This window comes from Lipotes vexillifer, unplaced genomic scaffold, assembly GCF_000442215.2.
Source record: "Lipotes vexillifer unplaced genomic scaffold, Lipotes_vexillifer_v1.1 scaffold1396, whole genome shotgun sequence".
Lineage (NCBI taxonomy): Eukaryota > Metazoa > Chordata > Mammalia > Artiodactyla > Lipotidae > Lipotes > Lipotes vexillifer.
In genome coordinates this window covers 1001424-1025172 of record NW_006777671.1, presented here as the reverse complement: position 1 = coordinate 1025172, position 23749 = coordinate 1001424, and positions in this window count along the sequence as shown.

Genomic DNA, 23749 nt, shown 5'->3' with positions numbered 1-23749 from the left:
TCTTTGGAGGTTATCACAGGCCTGGTCTTAGCTCTTGTCCACACCCTACCCGTATCCCAGTTTTTTCAGTGAGTTTCCAGTCAGTTCCAGTCAGGAGAAAGCTGCCTCCTCCCCCACCCCTCTCCCTCCTCCTCCCCCTCCTCCTCCTCTTCCTCCTCCTCTTCCTCCTCCTCCTCCTCCTCCTCTTCTTCTTCATCTTCTTCTTCTTCCTATTTTTGTTCAGTCTCCATGATTTTGAGTGTATCTGAGGCTCTTTCTCCAAAGACTTTTGGGAATAAATTTACCACTTCCTTTACTTTTAGTAAACTGTGAAGAAGTTTGTCATCATTATCATCATCAACTTTGTCTTCAAGTTAACACAAAGTGTTATTCAACACCTATTGTGTTTGTCACTTTTGTAGACACAATTCACAATAACAGATTCCATGCCCTTGAGACATTTCCACTCGATGACAGCCAATTTTGATAGGATCAATACATAGAGAACACACAGGATAGGATAATAATCACTGAAAAATACCTACATAAGATTGAAAGTAGTATTGTATTTATGCTCTACAGGAGGAAATAAGGGAAGAGGAAGGGCACTGAGCTAGTTAAAACCAGGTGGGAAACTGGTGGGGAGGTAAAAAAGAAAAGCGGCTAGAATTTCTTTTCTGGACAAGACTAATGTAAGTCATCATCTCCTTAGGGAATGAAGATGGATTTAGGATGCTGCTTTAGATGACACTTTAGATGATAATAATCATTATTTTCATTAATGCTTTCTACCCATTATTTCCTCCTCTCCATGGATTCCAGGGCTTGTGCAAGACCAGCTCTTCCACAGGAAGCTGGGTCTCAAACTCAAAAAATTTCCAGCCCAGCAGGTTGAACCACTTTAAGGATGATGAGAAAGACCACAGTATTTCATGAGGAAATTCGGCTACTTTCTAAAAATATCATAATGTAAGAACCCAAAAACATTGTTGTTAAGGTCAGGTCCTTTGGCAAGCTCTCCTTCTCTGACTTTTACAGACTGAGGCCCTTCTGCATGAAAGGTCCCGAGAGTTGGCTGCTCATCTCTGGACCATTGGACCAGCACATCCCCTTGACTCAGACATCTCTGTTTGCTTCTGCTGCTATTCCTTGCCTGGAGCAGCTCCCTGCCATATTTTCTCCACTATCTTAGAGAGGAGGATCAACTTTAAACAAAAAGAAAGAGAAAGAAATGACATGTTTTCTCCCTTGTTTTTCTATGTTATTAGTTTCCATTACAGTTTAACACTGTGAGTCAAAATCTGGGCTTGGAGACAGGTGACTTGGTTCATGTTTTTGGTCCACTGATGGGCAAGTTATTTAACCTTTGTGCCAGTGTTTCTTCTGCTGGGCATAGCAAAGCCATGGATGGCTGTTTTGAAGATTAAGAAGCTCAGTCAAAATGGTATCTTACAGACATAGGCACCCTTCAAAATCACTCTGTTGGTGCTGGTGGAGTCCACATTCCCACCTTTAGAGAACTCTGGATTAAGTTTCTCTGTAAGTTATAACCATCAAACATTCACCTTTAACTTACATAACATGTTTTCTTCAAGTTTCCCTTAGATTTTTCACTCTACCAAAGAGAGGGACTTTCTAAAAAAGTATCTTTATCTTTCGCAGCAAGTTCAATATATGAAAGCTTGATTTCTTTGCTACCCACACAGTTTCCTCTGGGGCCTTAGTCGGTAAGGCTAAGTCATCATTCTATGACTCACAGCTTTACTCTTCATAAATAGATGTTAAATACTGTCCCTGATTCTATTGGAAAAGGCAGATAAAAATACTCAAGGAAAAAGCTTAACTAATGCAGTTAGATTTGAAATATACAACAGACCCCCTCCCTCTCTCCTCTTTCCTCTCCTTCTCTTTCTCTTGTGTTTCTGCTCACCAGCCTGCTTGTCATAAACAGTGGTTATCAATCTCTGTCAGATAATTCTGCTCTCTTTATTTCTCATTCTTCAAAATCATAACCCTTTTATTTGGATGGGGTGGGGGGAGTCTTTGGTCCTCCTCCTTCTTTCTCTCTTATCCTTCATTTGTCCCTTCTCCCCCTCACTGTGTTTTCTCCTCTCCTATTCATTTTCTCCTCCTTCCCCATGCCTAGGCCCCAGAAGAAGTTCCTTCCTCCTGCCAGAGATCTAGTTGATTTGTCGTCTTTCTTGATTGCAAAGATCCCTGGGAAACCTCAAGTGTTCAGAGTCAGTGAAAATAAAAATACCCAGCATAATTCCAAGCCCAGTTTGAGAGCAGAAACTGGAGGCAGTGAGAACCACTACATTCTGGGTAAGATGGTGGCCTAAAGATAGCAGTGGAAAAGGGATGGAGAGCCCACAATGGGCATAGACACCATGTTTTTTCAAGACAGTTTCTGCACTGGACTCTCATTTTTCTGCACATCTCATGAGAAGAGGCACTGACTTCCTTTGTTTTGGAGTAGCTTTTCAAGGATGCTTGTATGAAAAGCAGCCATGGAAGATAGAGCATTTCCCTCTGAAGCAAAGAGCAGGCCTACTCATTGATCATTGTAATGGATTTGGGTTCCCCAGCTGAGGGTTGAGCTCCTGTCATGAAACCCACTGCATGTGCAGGTGTCACTTGGACCTCTTTGCATCACCCTGTGGGAATTAGGACTCAAGGCATTGCCACAAGAAAATTCTGAGACCCTGTCTACTGCCATGTCTCCGAGTAATAAAGCCTTTTCTCTCTGACCCAGGAGTCTTGTACCTTCTGCCAGTATCTATGAAACTGTAGCAGACTCATGTTTTAAATTACAGGTGGGGTAAAACCTCAACCCTTTATAGTTGCTAATAATCTTCAGACTTTATATGATATTTTAGGCTGTCAGTAAGAATAGAAAGCAGGTAAAAATTTAGATGCTAATTTTTTCTCTATCAATATGTTGAAATAGTTAAATATACTTCCCCACCCCCTTCAGCTCCCACCTCCATCTAGTCTAATGTACCTTCTTAATATTGATAATGATGGGCTTTAATGGACCATTTATTCAGTAGAGTGGATTTCTAAAAGCCATTTCCAGATTACAGTTCGTGTGCCAGTATTACATTTGTTTTCATTAATAGAGAGAGGAGTCAAGCAGCAGATTAGAGTTGACTTTACAATCACTTAATCAACAAATGCATCCTGAGTACCTTCTTACTACTGTGTTGAGAGCTGCATAAAGCAGCCTCAGTTCTCAAAGCATGTTAACTTCCTTCACTCCAATAAAGAAACACTTCCCCATAAAAAGAATCCAAATGTTTAAGCCACTCATTCAACCAGGAGAAGCATTTTTATAAGAGGGTTTTTAAAAGTATTCTCCCTTGTCTATCCTGTTCCCAAACAGAAAAGCAATTAGAGGACTCAGGCTCCATACCCTTCTGATGTTGAAGAACCTCTGACCTTCAAGGAACTCAGACTAAAGAGTCCAGATCTATTAAGGCAACATTTTTCTGGTACTACTGATTTATAGTAATCACAAAATCAAACATTGCTATCTGTCATTTCCAGTTAATTCAATCCATAATGATGATTATTTGTTGGGGGAAAGAAAGCAGTGAGTTATGGTAAGGCTTTAAAAGTTGGGAAAGGAGCCATGTGAATACACACACACACACACACACACACAATTTTCAACTTTCACATTAGCTTGAATCGTAGCATTTTCTAAACAATGGTGCTCAAATGATAAATGCATGTTACAGTTCAACAAAATCTTAAAGTCTATCCATTGAGAACAGACATGTGATTGCCCAGGTAGAGGGGAGGTGGGGGAGGAATGAATTGGGAGTCTGGGATGAGTAGCTACAAACCATTATATATGGGGAATGGATAAAGAAGAGGGTCCCACCGTACAGCACAGGGAACTATATTCAGTATCCTGTGATAAACCGTAATTGAAAAGAATATGAAAATATGTATAATTGAATCATTTTGGTATACAGCAGAAATTAACACAACATTGTAAATCAACTATACTTCAATAAAATAAATTTTTAAAAAACTTAAAGTCTATCGCCTGTCCTCAATCCTTCTCAGTCTCTGTGATCCCCAATTCAGTCCAGAATTTAACCTCCAAACCGTACAGTACTGATCACTTAGGTTTCTGCCACTGTCTTGAGAGAGAGAACACAGGAAAACTGGGTGCAGCTTGGCTACTGAAAGCTCACCAGGTTCTACAACCAGGGCACCCAGCAATGAGCCATTAAGGTAGTGAAAGGTTTAAAAGGATAGGAGAGCCTTAGGACTTGCATTTTTTCTGTGGGAGTGAAGGAACCCCAAAGCTGTCCTCCTTCCTATGACCTGCCCCACCATTCACAGCTTGTTGCTTTTAGTAACATGGCCTGTTTTCTTTGTATTGGTTTCCCTGTGGAAGAAGACTGCAGACATTCAGCAAAGTGTGCCACAGGCTGCACTGCTTGCTGTCTTGGCCTCAAGACAAGGATGAGGATGAGAACCTAAGTACCAAAAAAGATCCTTTCTAGGTTTTCATAACTGAATGGGCAAAAAAATGGTTAAAGATCTCCATTATGTACCAAATTGATGGGGGAAGCAGCCTAAAGTTAATGACACTTTTATAATAGTCAAGACTTTTAGGTCGTAGCTGGCTTGGAAGCTGTTCTCTTTTCAATTAAAAGCCAGTTATTTCTACAAATACTCACACCTCCTTCACTAAATAAGAGGGCTGGAAAAAAAAAAAGTGAGGGCATAGGAGAGAGTTAAGTCATATCCAGGTGACTAGCACAGTATGTTGTTGGGGAAAAAAAGGAAAATCTCAAGAAGTTCCAGCATTACACAGACCCAGGCAGTAGTACTTTGAAAGAGGAGTCATTAGATCTCAAGAAACACAGCTGATAGAAACTCAAAGTGTAGATTATGAGCAGTTGCAGACAGAGAGCCTCAGAATTCAACTCAGAATTCAGTTGCAGACAGAGGGCTCTGATTCAAGAAATAATCACTCCAACACAGACATATGGGGGATAAGGAATAGCATGGCACATAGCAGATAACAAAAATCACATCCTAGAATTAGATGAAAATGGGGAGGGGAGGTGAAGACCTATAGATGGACCGGGCATAGACATTTCCCTTAGGTATTCCTGACCAAAGCTTCTACCAGTTCTCTAATGAGTTAAGATGGGAAATCTTGTGATTGCTTGAATGTATAAGATTGGTAGTCTCATGTGTACATGTTGTATATGTATATTTGCTTGTTAACTACTTAGTAAGTTGGACCTAGTACATTCTTGGGTATGTGTTTAATTATCCTCATTTAATTATAAGACCCAATGTGGAACTCCCCAGCAAATATCATGATGAATAATTATCTGGACTGGATATGCCCAATGGACAATCATAATCAGATTCTGGTGATTAGTGTAAGCAAACATTAGCAACAACCCTTCCAGAACGTTGCTCCAGCAGGATTATTCCTATCTGGATATGCCACACCATATACTGGCAAGGCACAAGGCTGAAGAAGAAGGGTCCCAAGTGATTTGGTTTTGATATATAACTCTTCTCACAGAGGATCTGATTTGACAGAACTTAATGACCTGCCTACCCCCAAACCATCTCCTTCTTCAGCCTGACACGTGCCTGAAATTCTTCACTCCCTTTGTTAAAGCAAGCATGATGTTAACATGCAGTTACGGGAAAGGGGTGATTGACATGCTTAGCTTCTACTCAGACATTACTAAGGCCATTTCTTCAGATTAACTAGCAAGGGGTCTCGAATATGGTAAGCATATTTTACAAATCTAAAACTGAGTCAAGTGGTTGCAAAAGTAAAAGTGTAATTATGAACTTTAAAAATTTTTGAAATCACAGCAGTACTAGAAGAACTGAGCTATTAAGTTATCACAGACATGAAACAGGGTCATTTTAATCTAGAGAGAGGACAGGGCAGTAGAGCCAGGTGGAATGGAAGAGTGTGGGACCATCAGTGTCAGAAAGCATCACAACATACACAAGAGGAATGGGAAGACAGTAAAAGAATGAGAATTAGCTGGTTCTGAAAAACAAAATGTCACAAGGCTGCCCTGGGTGGCCCTAATGTTTTCACTTAGCCCTCAAAATTTTTGCTGTAGTCTTCAGGGAAAGAAGTAAAAGAAAAGTGGACAAAGATAAGATATCCTACTTTCTTGAACATAAAATATGGATAGAGTGAGTGCTCAATTCACTGTTTCCCAAGTCCCTACTCTATGCCAAGCCCTGATCCCAGCTCTCCTTCCACTGGGCCAAGGACTGGGTGGTAGAGTGCATGTTCCCATAGCAACATGCCAGCGAAGACACCTCATGCCCCATTTATATTGAGCTTTCTATTCTAAATATTTCCAAGGTTTATCTCAAGCAGAAATAGACTTTTCTTCATGCTTCTGAGAAAGGGCTGTAATGATTGATTCTTTATTGCCATAAAGCTTAACAATAATGTGCAAAAATTAAGCACAAGGAAAGAAACAAAATAGACCCTCAATGGGCAAGCAAGTTGTTTTAGTTTAAAAGATCATCATCTACCTGACATCTGGGCAGAATATCAACAGCCCTTAATGCAGCTCTCAATTCCATTTGCCAAAATAGCTTTAATAATGTCTTTAAGAAATAAATTTCCCAGCCCCCCACACCTCAAAATATCGTGAAAGAGCTAAATAGTTAAAACTAAAGTGATGAGGGATACACTAAGCAAGGAATGGTAATTCGTTTACTGAGTAGGACAGCGACTCACTTCAGATTTATGGGAGGGTAGAGCCTCAGTCAGACTTTGGCTAGTCAATGTGGGCTCTTCATGCCTTGGTTGGAGAGCACCACCTAGTGTATCTGCCCCACTACACTTCTCACAAAGTTCCTTGGTCAGCTCCACGCATCCCAAATGTCCAAGACCTTGAAAACTCAGGGCCAACACTAATATTTATAAGCATCAATTGGACATACATGTCTTGGACTGTGAGATAAAGAAAGAGGAAGGAAGGGCCAGCTCTGAAGCTTGGAAAAAGGAGGAGCTTTGGAAGGAGGATTTTAGATTTCTTTTTAGCACCCAGACACTTCGAGCCCATTTTCTTGGCCTTAACTGCCACCAGTCCTTTGATCCAAGTCTGCACCAAACTGCACTCCACACTGTCTCTTATATTGTTTCTCATGATTTTGTTCATTCCATTCCCATTGCCTCAGCCTCACCACTGAGTCAAAATCTCCATATCTTTCAATTATTAGTGAAGAATTTTTTTTTTTTATTTCATGCAAGCTTTCTTTCCAGCCTTCATGAGTCTTCATACCACACACGGTCAAGAACAATTATTTAACAATTAAACATCTCTTGGAGGTTTTATTATTTAATTTTTGCCTGGTTCTCTAGGTATTCATGTGCTTTAGGGTAACATCTTGACAGGTTTTTAAGCTCCTGGAGGGCAGAGGTGATGTGAGATATTAATTCGTATCACACAGCACCCAGAACAGGGCCTTGGACATGACAGGCCCTTCCTTTTGATCTCATCACTTCTTCAGAACATCTTTCATTGTGCTCTGCGTAACTCCTCATAGGAGCTTATCTTTGTGAGAGAGCTCTCAATTCAGTTGTTAACCATGTATTCTGTACTCTCTTATCTTCACAACACAGCAGACAAAAGGATGGGGTAAGGATGGGCAAAAGTGGAAAGAAGTACCAACAAAGCTGAAGAGTGAATAATTTTTCTTTGCGTCTAAGGGTTCCTCACAACCCAATAAGTCAAGGGGCTTAATTTTAATTACCCAGCCATGCTATGGAGATTCTTGAAATCCTTGCTTTCATTAATATTTAGAAACAGGTTAATGCATATAGCCTGCTACAAAGCATAGTAGCTAAGATCATAAATTTTAGAAAAAGACAGTAAACTGGGTTCCATTTCTAACTCTATCCATTGTATCCTATGTAACCTTGGACATATTTCCTAATACCATTGAACTTCCTCTCCCCATATGTAAAAGAAGATAACAGTCACCTAATGGGATTTTTATGAGAATTAAATGAGCAATATGCATAAACCACTTACTTATTGCAGTGTCTAACAGTAAGTGGTGGTGGTGGTGTTTATATTCACAAGGCCTAGCAAGAGCCTGGCCCACAGGAAGTACTCAACACCACACAGACACATACACACACACACACACACACACACACACGTGTTGAATTAAAATAGAGAAGAATAGATTCATTCTATCCCAGATGCTATGAACAGATCTAGCCTGATCAAGCACTGGGTGGTACAAATCTGTAAAGATTCACTCTCGGCCCCATTATCAGCATCCAACACTTGTTCAAGCAGTTCATTAATTACAGTCTTCTCTTTCTGTTCTCATCTTCTCTGAATCTCTGAACTCTTCTCCCAATTTCTACTTCTGGCCCCTTCTGTGCTGATGACCCGGTGGAGCATCCCCTGTAATATGACCCATGTGCTCTTAGACCCAGTTGAGCAGCATAGTCTGGGTCCACATACTCTCTACTCAGTAAGGGTTGTTTCTGCTTCCATCCTTCCAGGAAATCCCTTCTGATCTCATCAAGGGAGGGAGACGGGCCACAATTATCCAAATGAATAACTACCAAAAGCAAAAATATCAGTCATCTACTTGAAAGATGAATACACTCTCAATTTTTTGATCATATTTTGACTGGTTGCAGGAAAATAACATATTCCACATTTTAACATTGTACATTAGCCTGTCCACTGTTAGAGACTAATGCTTACTATTGTTAATTTTTACAATAACCTATAAATATGTGTCCTGTAAATGTGATGTGCCAAAACCTCTTGCAGTAGGATGATTATTAGACACAGGTGGAGGACCGAAAATGTGTGAACTTGACAAACTTTGTCCTTGGTTTGTTTTAGCACAATTTCCTGGCAAACTGTGAGATTCACTGTTTTTCCTGTTATTTTGCTTTCGGCTAGTTGTCAATGAGTATCCCTCAGGTGTAGACTGACATTGCCTTAATGTGTTTTAAGTGCAGAAATGTATAAGGCTTAAAATACAATACCTCCCAATGGTATTTACGCTTTTATATGGAACTCTTGAAGAGAGTCCCAAAAGAATGTCTCTCTCACTGTAAGATTTCAGATATCTTGACAAAGGTTGAAAATTACATCTGCTCCTGAAATTACATCATTTGTAGGCTCAGTCACTCCATTGTCCACTAATGTTAGAGCCCAGACAGAGTAGACAGTAAGCAATAAAAAAGGTGGAGATGAATATGCAAAATATAAGGCTCTCTTCTTTCATTTGATTTCTGAGGTTAGAAGCAGTCATCGGCTCACAGCTCCTCCAAGAAGAGTTTTAGAACAATCAAGCCCAGCTGTGAAAAATCCTCTCCTGGTTGGGCTCCTGACAGACAGCAGCTTTTCTACGAAAAGTAACAGCTCCTTTCCCTCAGGTAAAACCTGAAATGGCTGTGCTCTCTGTGAAATCCAAACTGGCCAAAGATTTTGAAAGAATATCCTTTTGATACTGAAACCACCAACATGGAGAGAAAGTAGAAATGCTCTTTTTAGCACGCATTATGAGTCATAAAGACTGAAGAAAAAGCTGTAGAATTCAACCTACTTGACATTATTTCCAGAGGGCTCAGAACACCTAAATTCAATGAGCTCCATGGCCCTAACCCTCTAATGTATTGTCCCTATGCCCAGTTCAACATCACAAAACTCCCCACTTTATTTTGCCAATAAATTGAAAAAAACTTAATGTCTGGAGGAAAGTGTGAAGAAAGCCCAAGGCAACCAGTAAAATAACACAACAGAATATTAAGTATGGATGTGACTTGGCCAACATAGCAGAGTACCATAGAGGAAGGGAGGGGATTGTGTGCGATGCAGTGCATGGCTGGGATCGAGAACCTCAAGGGAGACTAGAGAAAGAAAGGGCCCTGTGGGTAGCGGGATAGTGAAAGGAATTAAACTCCAATCCTGGAAGCATGTTAGGGAGCATTTGAGCCGTGAGCATCAAAGTGAGCTTAGATGGAATGATTCCTATTACGTTAAGGCATCATAGGCAAGGTCAAAGACTCTCACTAGATGCGAAATATACAGATGTGATAAAGCAGAGATTTCCAGCTTCATATAATAACTTCTGAATTGATGGGTTTTATCTAATTAAAACTTAATATAGCTGTATGTTAAGAGTTTCTTGCCCCATATATTCCAATATATACTTCTGAGAGAAGGAAATATGTTAACCCAGAAGTATTCCATGAAACTTATTGCCTGGTAAATTTGTGCAAAGAAAAGTTAATACAGGGTTATTAAACAAGAGGTCTGGAAGAGGTTCTATTCTAAAGTCAATAGACTAAAATCAAATCATTATGGTATAGAGCATGAGACAATGCAGAGAGTGTCCATCGAGGTGTGTGGCAGGGAAGTAGAATTATCTCTGGCATCTTTCCAAACTACACATATCTACCCACACATAGATTCTGATGGGATCTCAAGGGAAAACTCCTACCCTCCCAACACATAGAGCAAAACTGCTATTGATGGACAGGAATCATCAGGTTTGTTGACTGAGAAAAGGCTGGGAGTCATCAGCAAAATGAGGAAAACACTGGTCTAGAGTCAGATGGAACAAGAATTGAATTTGGGTTCCCACACATACTAAATACTTGTTTGGGTACTTATTATTTAACTTCTCCCTGCATCTGTTTCCTTGTCTTCAAAAAGGGTGTTGGGGGATAGTAAGAGCTACCTTACCAGTTTAATGTAAACATTAAATAAGATAATATATGTGATAATGATATTAAATAAATATTAGTGGACTCTGAATTATATCATGTCATTCATAACTGTCTATGATAGTTTATCAAACAAATATGTCAGATTCTACCCACTGTTTTCATTTTACCTTATTTTCATTTATATCAATTTTCCCCAGTTTGTACTAAAAGGATTTCCTGGATTGTATATTTTTAATCAGTTTGTGGGAAAGGAAGTTCTCAAAGGAAAGACTCTTTGCTCTATATCCGATGAAATCACTGGCATAGTATTTAGAAAGTTAAGAAAAAATAACTTGTTTACAATTATTTGATTCAACATGGAAATTTCCTTAAGTTTGGATTTCTTTTTGTTGATATCATTGGCATAAATTCAAATTGCTGAATATGAAGATATGAATCTAGTGTTTATGGAACAAAGCTGTGAAATGCTATCAACTAACCTAAATTTTATTCTCATTGGTGTTATCAATTAATGTGAAGTTGGACAAATAATTTTCCCAGATTACAAATTAGTCTATCCAAAATCTAAGGAATGCCACCCACTTATTGAAATAAAGAAATAAATATGACATAATTCCATTGTAGAATACCCCCACCTAACTAGGCTTCTGTAAGTCTACACACTTAAGGATAAAGTCTTATTTACCTGTTTCTATTTATGTATCACTAATATTTATGTATTACTAATATGTATCTCAGTCAACATTGGTGTATATACTGGTAACTCCATAAGATTTGCAGTCTGGTGGATCAGATGAGAAGATTATGCTAAGACTGACACGCTCCTTTCTCCACCTAATGGTTTATCCACTTAACTGAAAGATACTATGCTTGTTGGGAATCTGTAAGTGTTCTTGGTGAAACTGACAAAAGAATTCATTTTCTTAGAATTTCGTGATGTAGTTAATATTCAGGTTGTAACCTTCAGCATTCCAAAAAAAGAGTCAAGTGTAGAAAGGAACTCCAAAAAGAGTATTTAAGAAGTGATGGGGAGGAATTTTCCCTTTCCTCCCCATCACAAACCTCTAACCTCAATCTACCTAAAATTCTGAGAAATCAATAAAGTTAAATGAATACATGTGAGTTTATCATTGTCTCTCTAAAAAGAATTGGGCCCAGGCTTTACAAGCTGCATTTCTGTAACTTCCATGCTGTCATAAACTGCAGTTTCATTTAGCTGAGGTTGAGGATATTGGGCAGAGTCAAGGTGAATGTCTAGCAAACAGATTTGGAAACACTCCAGGGAGAAAGCTGAAGCCATTTGTCACCGGAACAACAAATAAAGTGGATTGTTCTAGAGTTTGCTCCTTCACCTCTTTCCCCCACCTCCACTTTCACTTTGGTAGCCAGTATTAAATACTGCTTCTACACTGTTCAGGAAATAATACCAAAGGGAACAGAAACTCAACATTCCCCTCCTTTCATCCGAAATCTAGTCAATAAAATATGACAAAGTTTCTAACACTTCCCCTAAAAGACGTTTTAAAATGTAGCTAAATAAGATATATGAGAGTTTCTAAAAATCAGATTAGCAATAAAAAAAATCATTCTTAGGCTCGGAAATTTTGCCTAAACAGCTTCCTCCTCTGGAGTTCTGATAAAGCAGAATAAATACTCGTCATAAATATTCAATTGCAAAGGGTCATTTATAAAGCAACCATTTTACAAATGAAGAAACTAAGATTCAGGAAGTGCAAATGATTTGTCCTGTCATGGACCTAATTAATAGAAGAGCAAGGTGTTTCCTACACTTATTATCTTACTTTTCTGTTCATTATTTATGCAGAATTCCTGAGTATCTATTATATCTACAGTGCTGTATAAGGGCTGTGCAGGATACAAACCCAAACAAGTCATGCTTCCTACTTCCAAATATATTATAATTAAATACTTGACACAGAGCAAAATGATAACCACTATTTATCAAATATTCATCATGTGAGAGAAACTAGGTCAACATCAGGGTCACAGATATTATCTTTCTTTCTTTCTTTCTTTCTTTCTTTCTTTCTTTCTTTCTTTTTTTTCTTTCTTTCTTTCTTTACATTACCTTCTTTCTTTCTTTCTTTCTTTTCATTATCTTCTTGATCTGTGTATTATTTTCTTCAGTTTATAGACGGGAAGACCAGGATACAAAATGGTCATGTCATTGTCTCAAATCACACAATTCATCTGAAGTAAAGGTCATATTTAAGCCAAGATCTGCCTGATTCCAAGACCTTAGCTCTTAACTACATCATAAGCTATGCTACCACTGAAACTTAACACTTATCCTCGGAGGCAATAGGGATACTTGTGCTAAATGTAAAAGGCATTTTTTTTAACATCTTTATTGGAGTATAATTGTTTTACAATGGTGTGTTAGTTTCTGCTGTATAACAAAGTGAATCAGCTATACATGTACACATATCCGCATATCTCCTCCCTCTTGCGTCTCCCTCCCACCCTCCCTATCCCACCCCTCTAGGTGGACACAAAGCACCGAGCTGATCACAAAAGGCATTTTTTAAAACAAGTTTATTTAATCTGGAATAATATACCAAAGGAAACTACAGAATTTCATCCTAAGTGACTTGAAAATGAGAGGTTTCATTTAAAAGTGGGCCTATGTGATTGCCTAATAGGAAATGAAACCAAATGACACCTCAGGCTTTCTTCCATCCTCTGACTCTAAAGGAAAACAATGACAACCAGAAAACAAAAACATCTACAAACAATAACGTCTTTCTTCCGTATTTTCCCTTGTGTTCACATGAGCTGAAAAGTGATAAATATACTGCAAAGTAAGTAGTTGTGCAGTGCTCTTGGGAAAAGAAGCATGGGATATGAAGCTTTAAGTTGTTTTCAAGGAGATTTTGCATAGTCTGTCATAGTAAAGCCTGGTACTGAAGTTTGGGCAAAGGTGTGTGTCTGTGTGCCGTGGTGAAGCCTATGTGTGGAGGAGGCAAACGTTGCAGATGGCTGAAAAAGATGCTAATGCTGGAAGGCCAGTGTGATGGCTGGCATCCTGAAAGAGAGATAGATGTTTCTTCAAAAGAAGAATTTTAGAACAAGTGGCTTGGGGTCCTATTCAGGCTTGGTTCTTTAGCTGTGTCTCAGGGTCATATACACATTGGAACAACTATGCTCCTCCCTCTGTATCCCAAGAAAAAGACAGAACACCAGGAAAGAGACAGCTAGTTAATCACAAGGACTTGGATAATAGTACCTTTCATTCGAAATGCTTTTTTTAGTTTTCAAGATATTTTCATGTTCTCTAACACTTGCTTTATAAACTTTGCCTTTGTTCACATACTGTGACCCCCTGCAGTGCTCCCGTAACACTCTGTACCTTCTTCTTCACAAAAACCAGCCCTCTAGTATTCACTTTTTAATACAATATCTCTTCTCTGCTAAGCTATATGCTCATTTTATGACAAGGGGCATGACTGCCTATTAACCATAAAATCCCAAGGACCTAACACAATGCCAGACACATAGTAGGCGCTCAAAAATGATTTTTCTCGGCACTCCTGAGAATATCTTTAGATATTCTCAGATATTCCAGAGAGGCAGAAGCTGGATTGGCTCTTTCATTAGGCTGCTTGGGCAACATCATTCATTCATTCATTTATACAACAAATATTTTCGAGTTCATTCTATGTGTCAGGCACTGTGCTGAGTGATTGGGTTTCTACAATGAAAAGAAGAAAAGGGACAAAAACTTTGTCCCCATGGAACTTGCATGTCATCATAACTACATTTGAGCAAGAAATTTTAAAATCCAGCTATTTGACTACAAAATCCTTTAGTTTTCAGATTGTATATATGGCAAAGGATCTCACAAATTTTCTATCTTGATCAGGTGGGGATATATCTCCATAAAACCAGTAGAGTTTTAACTTGAGAAACATAACTTAAAGGTGTAGAAATCTATTGTAATGGACATATCAAAGTCAGTCATGGCCACCCATCTGTGTGTAACATTAGAAATGGCTTTAGCATGAATACACATGTCCTATTGTTTCCTGTCATCTATCAGGGTTCTAAGTAATGGGCTCTAGGTTCTGATGGGAATAGAAACTTGTGGAGTGTGGGAATATTCGTCCAGAAAAGGAAGTTGAAACTAACATGTACCAAGCTGTTTGCAGGGGCTAAGTTATGATCGACAGTTCACATACTGCATTATCTCATTTAATCTGGACAATAAACAAACAATAAATTAAATCATATGGGCTTCTTTTTATTTCCTATCAAATGAGGAAATAGGGTCAAAAGTAGAGCTGTGACTTTACATATCAATAGAGAGATTATAGATTTTGCAATGGCCAGAGCTCCCAACTAACAGATTTATAGACTTGCCTAAAGAGTGAATAAATGAATGGTCTCACCAGAAACTATGAAAATTTGTTGTTCATGACTCTGTGCCAAAAAAGAAATTGGAAATCATTAGACCAGAGAGAATGGCCATCTACTTTCTATTCAGCCAGGCAAGATTTTGTAGAAAAGATGGAAACTGGCTACAGTTGATGCTATTTAAAGAAATCCTGACTTTTAAAATTCTCCACTCCCTTTCTTAATGGCATTTTTTTTCTGTCCTTAGGGTCACAGGCTTTTCTCCAGCTGAAAACACAGCTGTCTCACAGAAACACTGCATAAGAAGCTTAATAACAATAAAACCCAGAGGAATCAGGGAAGCAGTGATAAGGCTGCTTGATGCTTTTCCTTTATTCAACTGGGAACTTCCTTTGGGCCTCACTTGCTGAGTGCTAAGAGGCCAGGGGAGAATGCTGGGCACATGGAGAGAGAAAGGAGAGAGGGGAGGAGCAAAGAGAGAGGGAGCAGAGGGAGTTTTACAAAGGAGAAAAGTCTCCAGCTGGGACTGGTCCAAGGAAAAATCGAAGGTCAGCAGAGGGGCTTTAACACAATCCTCTCTCTCTCTCTCTCTCTCTTTCTCTCTCTCTCTCTCTCTCTCTCTCTCTCTCTGTTCTCTGCCCTGTTCTGATCGCCTTCCGTTCCCGTGCTTTCCATCCCCTCAACCACCTGAAACAACAAATGCTCCAAATCAGGAGTTAGCTTTGTGTGTGCAGCGGAGCCTCATATTGTCCAAATTTAACTTCTATTCTGGCTTTAGAACCTAGTCTTGCAACTAATTATTTTCAATCTTCAACCACAACAAACCTATCAGCATGTATTAAGGTTATAGTGGCTCAATAGTAAAAACCAAAATGGAATATACCCTGCAGGCAAGCTTTAGAATTGACACTTATCTCCTATTCTCCTCCAGAGAGTTAATAGCTACTTCAGAGGCAGAATGTTGTGAAGGGTCAGATATCAGAATATGTGTATTCTTTTTATTCCAACCTTAGTCTAGACCAATGGTAAGCAAATTTCAATATGCATAAGAATTACTGAAAAGCAAAATACCTCAAAACCATTTACACCATACGTCACAGATTAGCTCAGGGCTTTTCAAGCAAAATTTTGTCTCTAGTTTGGACTTTTGAACATGCTCAGCTGCAAAAGTCACTTCCACTGTATGTACTTTTTTTCTGGGGAGAAGGTCTACAGAGCTTGAAATACTCTCTAAGGAATCCAAAACCACCTAAGGTGAGAATCACTGCTCTTCCCATATCAAATCTCACCTGTCTCACAACCTCTCCCCTCAGGAATATCCTGTTCGCTTACTAAATTACTATGGATTAACTGATAAGTTAAGCACCTACATAGCACCTGTACTTTACAAAAGACTCTAGCACCCAAACCCAGCGGATTAGATGATTTGGGAAAATTCCAAGAACTCTGGCAGAATCAGAAACGGAAATGCTTGAGCAAAGGAGTCAAAAAGGGTTTTTAGAGCCTCTGAAACCACACCTTATAAGTAAGCACTTCCTCCTCCTTCAGGAACTTTCTTCTTGGCACTTTCTACCAACCCTACTTCAGCTCTCACACCACTGCTGGTGTGTGGCAGTATCAATGTGACCCTAAATTGCCTGGGTCTGAAGATGTCTAGGGAAATAAAAGAGAAAAGGAAGCTGAAGAGAAAGGACCTGAGAATCTTGAAGCAGAGTGAGGTTTTTAGAGGCACGACTCTTGAGGCTTCTACTATTCCAATCCTCCATCTGTTGAAAGAGAACAGAATAAAATCAGAAAATCTTGTGGCCAAGCTTCTGAGATCCATCTCATGTCTTCAGGTCAGACAAGTACACAGAAATTACAGATCCCAAAGTGATTCAACGCGGTTGGCATACTTTGCCTCTAAGAAGTGTCACCCTTAAGAGGAGGCTGGCACACAGGGCCACCTCCCAGCCAGTTCTGGTTAGAGAGAAATGACACTGGGAACCCCCTTTCCAACTGCCACACCAGGAAATTACTAATGTCCACTTGGTCACTCTAAAGAATCCACAAATTCTCTGCCTTTGGGGAACATTTCAGGTCATCCCTACTTGAACAGCAGCTCTCTTTCCTTCCACAAAGCAAAAATCCATACCCTGGTCATCACAACAGCACAGATCAGAACATGCATGTGCAGAGCAATATGGAAAGCTGAATCCAGTATCTTGCAGAGGTTTGATTGTAGCTAAACAACTACATGAGAAAGATGCCTAGAGATAATAAACAGCTTTGCACTCCAAACACTGTGCCTGAACTTGGGGCAATTGCAAATAGAAATACAGAAAATTTTATGCAATTAGATGTAAAACCCATGACGAAAGTAATCTATCTGCACATAGAGTCTGGGATATGAGTATGAGGCACAGCAGAATAGCAAGGTAGGCCCTGGATAATGAACTAAAACAGAAATGTTTTCCTTGGTCATGTCTGGCAGAGGGTTTCACCAGTTCCTTGGGATGAAGGAGCCAGAATTACTGCCAGAACAGGATTTTTAGTTTGTGATATATTATTATTTTGCTCATATTAACTGTATAGTAAAGTTCATATAATTTTCATTTCATAATATAGACTCACTAACCATGCATTAATTCTTTTATTTTCTTTACAAAATTTAAGATAAAGAATTTCTTCAAATATTGTTATGTCAATATTTCTGGACTCGAATGAAACTTCACTGAATTTTGCATTCAAGATTCTCATATCCAGGGCTTCCCTGGTGGCGCAGTGGTTGAGAGTCCTCCTGCCGATGCAGGGGACACGGGATCGTGCCCCGGTCCAGGAAGATCCCACATGCCGCGGAGCGGCTGGGCCCGTGAGCATGGCCGCTGAGCCTGCGCGTCTGGAGCCTGTGCTCCGCAACAGGAGAGGCCACAACAGTGAGAGGCCCGCGTACCGAAAAACAAAAAAAAAGATTCTCATATCCAGACAAAAATTCTAGGTAAGCAGCATATGTTCTTATTCCATCTTTTTGTTTTACAAACAGCAAATATAAGGGATGGCAGTGTATATTTCCCCTTCCAGTGTCCCATAGATTTGCTCTAAACCTTGTAGGTTTTTAAAAAGATTCAGTCTCAGAGTCAGGAAGTAGAATTGTTCTTAGTACAAAGCTAAAAGGATTAGATATTCAATGACTTTCCACCTCAGCCTCAGAAAATGGCCCCATATCATCTGAGCTCCCATAATGCCTGGCACCAGGGATCTGCTCATGCTCACAGTTCCTGTCTCTGTTTCTGAAGTCTCATAATTTCCTTAAAAACATCTCTTGCCATTGTGACTTCTCCAAATTCTACACAACAAACCTAGATCTGTTATTGTAAAAGAGCAATGGTGTCTTTTGGGGTTTTTTTGTTTTGTTTTGTTTTGTTTTTTGAAAATGGTCCCACTAATGGCCTTGTTGTGATTTCTGTTCTACCAAATGCCACTGGGACTTTGCAAAGTAACTGGTCCTCAATTTGCTGAGTTGTAAAACAAGGGTTTGATCCAGAAGATAATCTGTAAATTGTACATGTACAGGAAACATGAGTGAATGGTACCCGTTCCTGTGAAAAATTCATCAATTTAACAGCAAAGAGATACCACTACACACCTATTTAAATGGCTAAAATCCAACATACTGACAATATTAAGTGCAGACAAGTACATGAAGCAATAGGAACTCTCATTCATTGCTGCTGAGAATGCAAAATGGTACATCCACTTTGGAAGACAGTTGTTTATAAAACTAATAGTCTTACCAGCAGTTGTGCTCGTAGGTGTTTACCCAACTGATTTGAAAATGTATGTTCACACAAAATCCTGCACACAAATATTTATAGCAGCTCTATTCATAACTGCCAAAAACTGGAAGCAAGCAAAATACCCTTCAATAGACCAATGGGTAAACAAACCTTGCTACATTCACACAATGAAATATCATTTAGTGGTTAAAAAAAATTACTGTGTACTTCCAATTATGTGACATTCTAGAAAAGGAAAAAATATGGAGATGGTAAACAGATCAGTGGTTGCCAGATGTTCAGGTGGGAGGTGAGTAGGTAGGGTTGAATAGGTGAAGTGCAGGAGATTTTTAGGGTGATGAAACTATTCTGTATGATACTGTAATAGTGGATACATGACACTACACATTTGTCAAAACCCACAGAACATTACAACACAAAGTGAAACCTTAATGTATGCAAATATTTAAAAAATCATTTTGGAGGTCAGAGGATCTCAGGATTGAATTCAGAATGTGACAAAGGAATACAAATATATTACAGACGTAAGAAACAATCTCAATGAATGGGGTAGGGAATTAGGGTGCTGACCCAAATAATTTTGGAAATCAGTGGAGTCTGTCAGTCTAAAGGCAAAGGGGACTCTACGTGTTCTCTAGTTGATAAAGTTGTTTCCCGTGAATTATGGGTTAACAATTCTAAAACCACTAATGGATATTCAAATTGAACCAGTAAGTAAATGGATAGTAGATGGTGGAAACCAGGTTTCTCACTATTGGAATGGGAGGTTACAGATAAGCAATGGGAAGACTCTAGAATGATCTATGCAGTAATGAGTTAGAGTTGGAGGCATCAGTATAAACTAATGTTTAGCTTAATATAGATACAGATGGTTGCATATAGAAGTGTTTATAAATATGTGTATAAATAGTGGTAAGAATACACATATATATCTCCTTGCTTTGTCATCTGAAAGGACTCAGAAGCAATGACACACTGGTAGCAATGAGCATATCTAGTGCCAAGATCTTGGTTTCTAATACCATTCTCCAATAAAAGGAACTAGAACTCCTTGGAGAAATAGCTGATTCTAGGATTTGGACATAACATATACAAAATGAGCTTGGAGCATCTTGTAGTGCCAGAAAATAAGAAAGTGCTCAAAACCAAACAAAACCCTGCACCGATGGGGGGTAGCCTACTGAAGAGTTCCCAATGGCAAAATTTGAAATAATTATAGAAAACAAAATGATGTAGCATTGGATTCTAACCCAAAACATGAAGTAAGTATCCACGAATTCACTCTGATGTAAATGATTGAATAAATAAATAAATGGAGAAGAAGAAACAAATTCCCTGTGCAGAAAAATTCCAAACAATTTATGTAGGTACTCCACCTTAAATAAGATGGAGCATAATCCCCACTACTTAAGTGTGGGCTGCACACAGTGACTTTCTTCCAAAGAGTACAATGGAAGGGGAGGAAAAAAGAGTAACTTTAGAGTAGGGAAATCTGACAAACACTACCTCAAGCCAGGTGATCAACAGTGATAAGTCATATTGATAGTATGTACTCTTGATATGAGGTAGCGAGAATGACACTCTACCTCTGTGGTCATCCTCCCCAAAACACATTACCCAGTCTAATCATGAGAAAAAAAAATCAGACAAATCCCAACTGAGGGACATTCAACAAAATATATGGCTAGTGCTCCACAAAACTGTCAGGTCCTCAAAACAAGGATGTCAGAAATTTTCACAGCCAAAAAGAGACATGACTACTAAGTGTAATGTTGTATCCTAGATGGGATTCTGGAAATGAAAAATGACATTAGATAAAAAACTATAGAATTCACAGGATATCTGAATAAATTATGGAGTTTAGTTAATAATAAGGTACCAATATTGGTTCACTGATTGTGACAAATATTCCACACTAATGTAAGACATTAATAATAGGGGAAACTGAATGTGGGGTATTTGGGAAGGCTGTACCACCTTCACAATAATTCTGTACATCTGAAACTGTTCTAAAAAGAAAGTTTATTTTTAAAATTACCCATAATTAGATAATTTTAAATTTATCCAAATGTTGCTATGTTTCTGCATTGTACTGGGCTGCACTGCCTATAAAGCTGTGAGCAAAAAAATCCTGCTCCACGCCCTCAGGAACTTATGGTTTAATTTGAGGCAATGACATTCCGCAAATACTCAAGTAGAGAGAGAGAGAGAGACTATGCTGTGAAGATTTTATAAAGTCTAATGACTATAGTTCTGTAAAGATGTCCTGAGACTGATCCCAAAGGGGGAAGGAAGCATCATACTCTGGCCCCACAGCCACAGGCTGACTTTGAGCCCAGCCATCAAGCACTTTCTGTTGATGACAAAGAAGACTCTATGGAAGGTGGGGGTAGGCAGGACATGAATGGATCCATTAGAATCAGAAGACCTGGAATCAAAGTCCTCCTCCTGTCCCTTACCAGTCATTTCAATTCCCTGAGCTACAATTTCTTCACCAACAAAGTTTAGATAATAATACCTACCTTTCAGAGTTGGTATGAAGATTAAATGTGATTGTAAATGCAGCCAGGCACACTTAATGTCTACTTGCGGGGGCTCAGCTAAAACCTCACACAAGTCTGCTCCCTTAGTCCAGACCATGTTCTGTCCCAACTTGCTGTCTTCCCTTCTCTCACATAGACCACAAACCACAGGCTTGCTAGGATTGGTTTCCTCTTTCTCCCCAAATATGCCTCTTTCTCCTTGAGAACGCTTGTTCCTCCACACCTGACTGCCTTATCTATAAAAGCCTGCTGTGCAATGACACTATAACTCAACAGAGCTGCCCAAAATGGAAAAAATTATTTTTCTAGTTGCTTTGCTTTCACGCAAGGAAACAATTTATCTTGCAGAGGGCGAAAGGAAGCTTCATCCAATTTATTTCTAGAAGTAGGGAATATGTTACAGCGAAAGAGAAAAAACTATAAATACAATTGCACTTAAAATCTAGGAGAAGTTATATCATTAATTTATATGTCACTAAGTCAGAATTTTTGATAATTAAAAGAATCCATGTGTTTCTATTGAATAAAAATAAAGGCTAGCAGCTACAGTGCAATATGTTTAGTAGTATATTCTATTTAAATTAATTGACTTGATAGAAACAAACCCATGTTAAATTATATTAATGGTATAGGAGCACACTTTTTTAGTAATTTTTTTATGTATTAGATAATTTAGTCACAATCATTATGGATATGTGATGTTGTATTGTGTTAGTAATTCCAAGGATGCTGAAACTGAACCTCAAGAAACATACAATAGCTGTGTGTAAAATAATGCTGAAAAGAGTGCTGTTAGGGAGTGAAAGGAGAAAGCAATAGTTGGAACTTCAAATAAGAGGATATTCTTGGGTGAACAATCATCAGAAGTCCCAAATCCATTGCCTGGCTAATATTAATTTTTAATCTAATTCAGGGGATGATGTCCAGCACCTACTGAAGAAGTGGGTAAATTTATATCTTCATCAGCCCTGAAGCAAACACAGGATTAAACTTTATCCCTGCCTCCCTTTTCCCCATCCTAAAATCTGACTGAGTTAGCAACTGTTTAGGTAGGTTCATCTAGAGAAAAGATACCACCTGTATCAAACACTAAAAAGACTATAAAAAGATTCTGACAGAAATACATATTTTTATCTTATTCTAGTGAATTCATAAATATATATTGTGTACTGCCAAAAATATTTATTCTTTCAAATACATTATTTCTCTACTAATTTTAGCTTGAATTCTATTTGAAATATTTTTCTTTTAGTACTTCCAAAAGTATTATGAAAAACATTCAAATAGGAAAAGTTTTACACATCTACAGAAAAACTGAGAAACCACTCTCAATGTCTTTTGTTTACTATTTCTATTATTAATACACTGCACTTTGCCTTTTCACAACAATGTCCTTTTCATAACATCTGTCATCTGTCTGTTTTAAAGATGATGAAATAATTTCAGGGATACTAAATGCCTGAATTAAAGTCATATAGCAAATAAATGATGGATCCAAGACCAAATTACAGGTCTCCCAGCTTATAGCCAAGACTTTACAATACCTTCATAAGTTTATACAATTTTCAGTACTGCTGCACTGAGAGTTTTTTATCAAAAGAACATTTTCCAATTTAACTGTTTGCAAAACATAAATATATTAATGAGGTTGAGAATGTTAAACTTTGTAATATCAGAGGAAAATGAAATTACCCAACAATCTGTTATGTTCATGGATACTGACAACAAATCACAAGAGAAAAATGAGTGAAGCCCTCAACATTAATTAATCTAAGAGAGCCTCACCTTGTAGGATATAACTAGTAATGGAGAGTTTGGGGATAAACTTGGGAATTCTGAAAAACTGGAAGGATTCAGAACAGAAAAAGTAACCATGTTCAGAGACAAACAGACCACACCTTCCTTCCACACTTGTTTCAGTTGAGATTCTTTTTGTTGAAAGTAAGAGACACTAACTTAATCCTGCTTAAGCAAAACATGGACATTTTTATTACAAGGACATGGTTCTGCATCAGAATCCAAGATCATGTGTCTGGGGCTCATAATTCCCAAGGCTCTATTTTTAAGCGTTCTTTGTATGGAGGGAAGAGACTGGAGTATAGAAAATCAAGTCTAGACAGGACTCAGTGGGTAGAGACATCTGAGCAGACTTGTTTCTGTGTGTACAGAGATGTTCTTGGATTCCCACACTTAAGAGACTCAGGCACAGGTGGGGATTAGTAAGTTACTGCAGTTTAATAAATGAGGGCAAAGGAGCGAACACTTTCTGGACATTATGCTAATGTAGCTTTATTTCTACCCACAGAGGAGAAGCCTGAGGACATGAGTTACACACATAATAG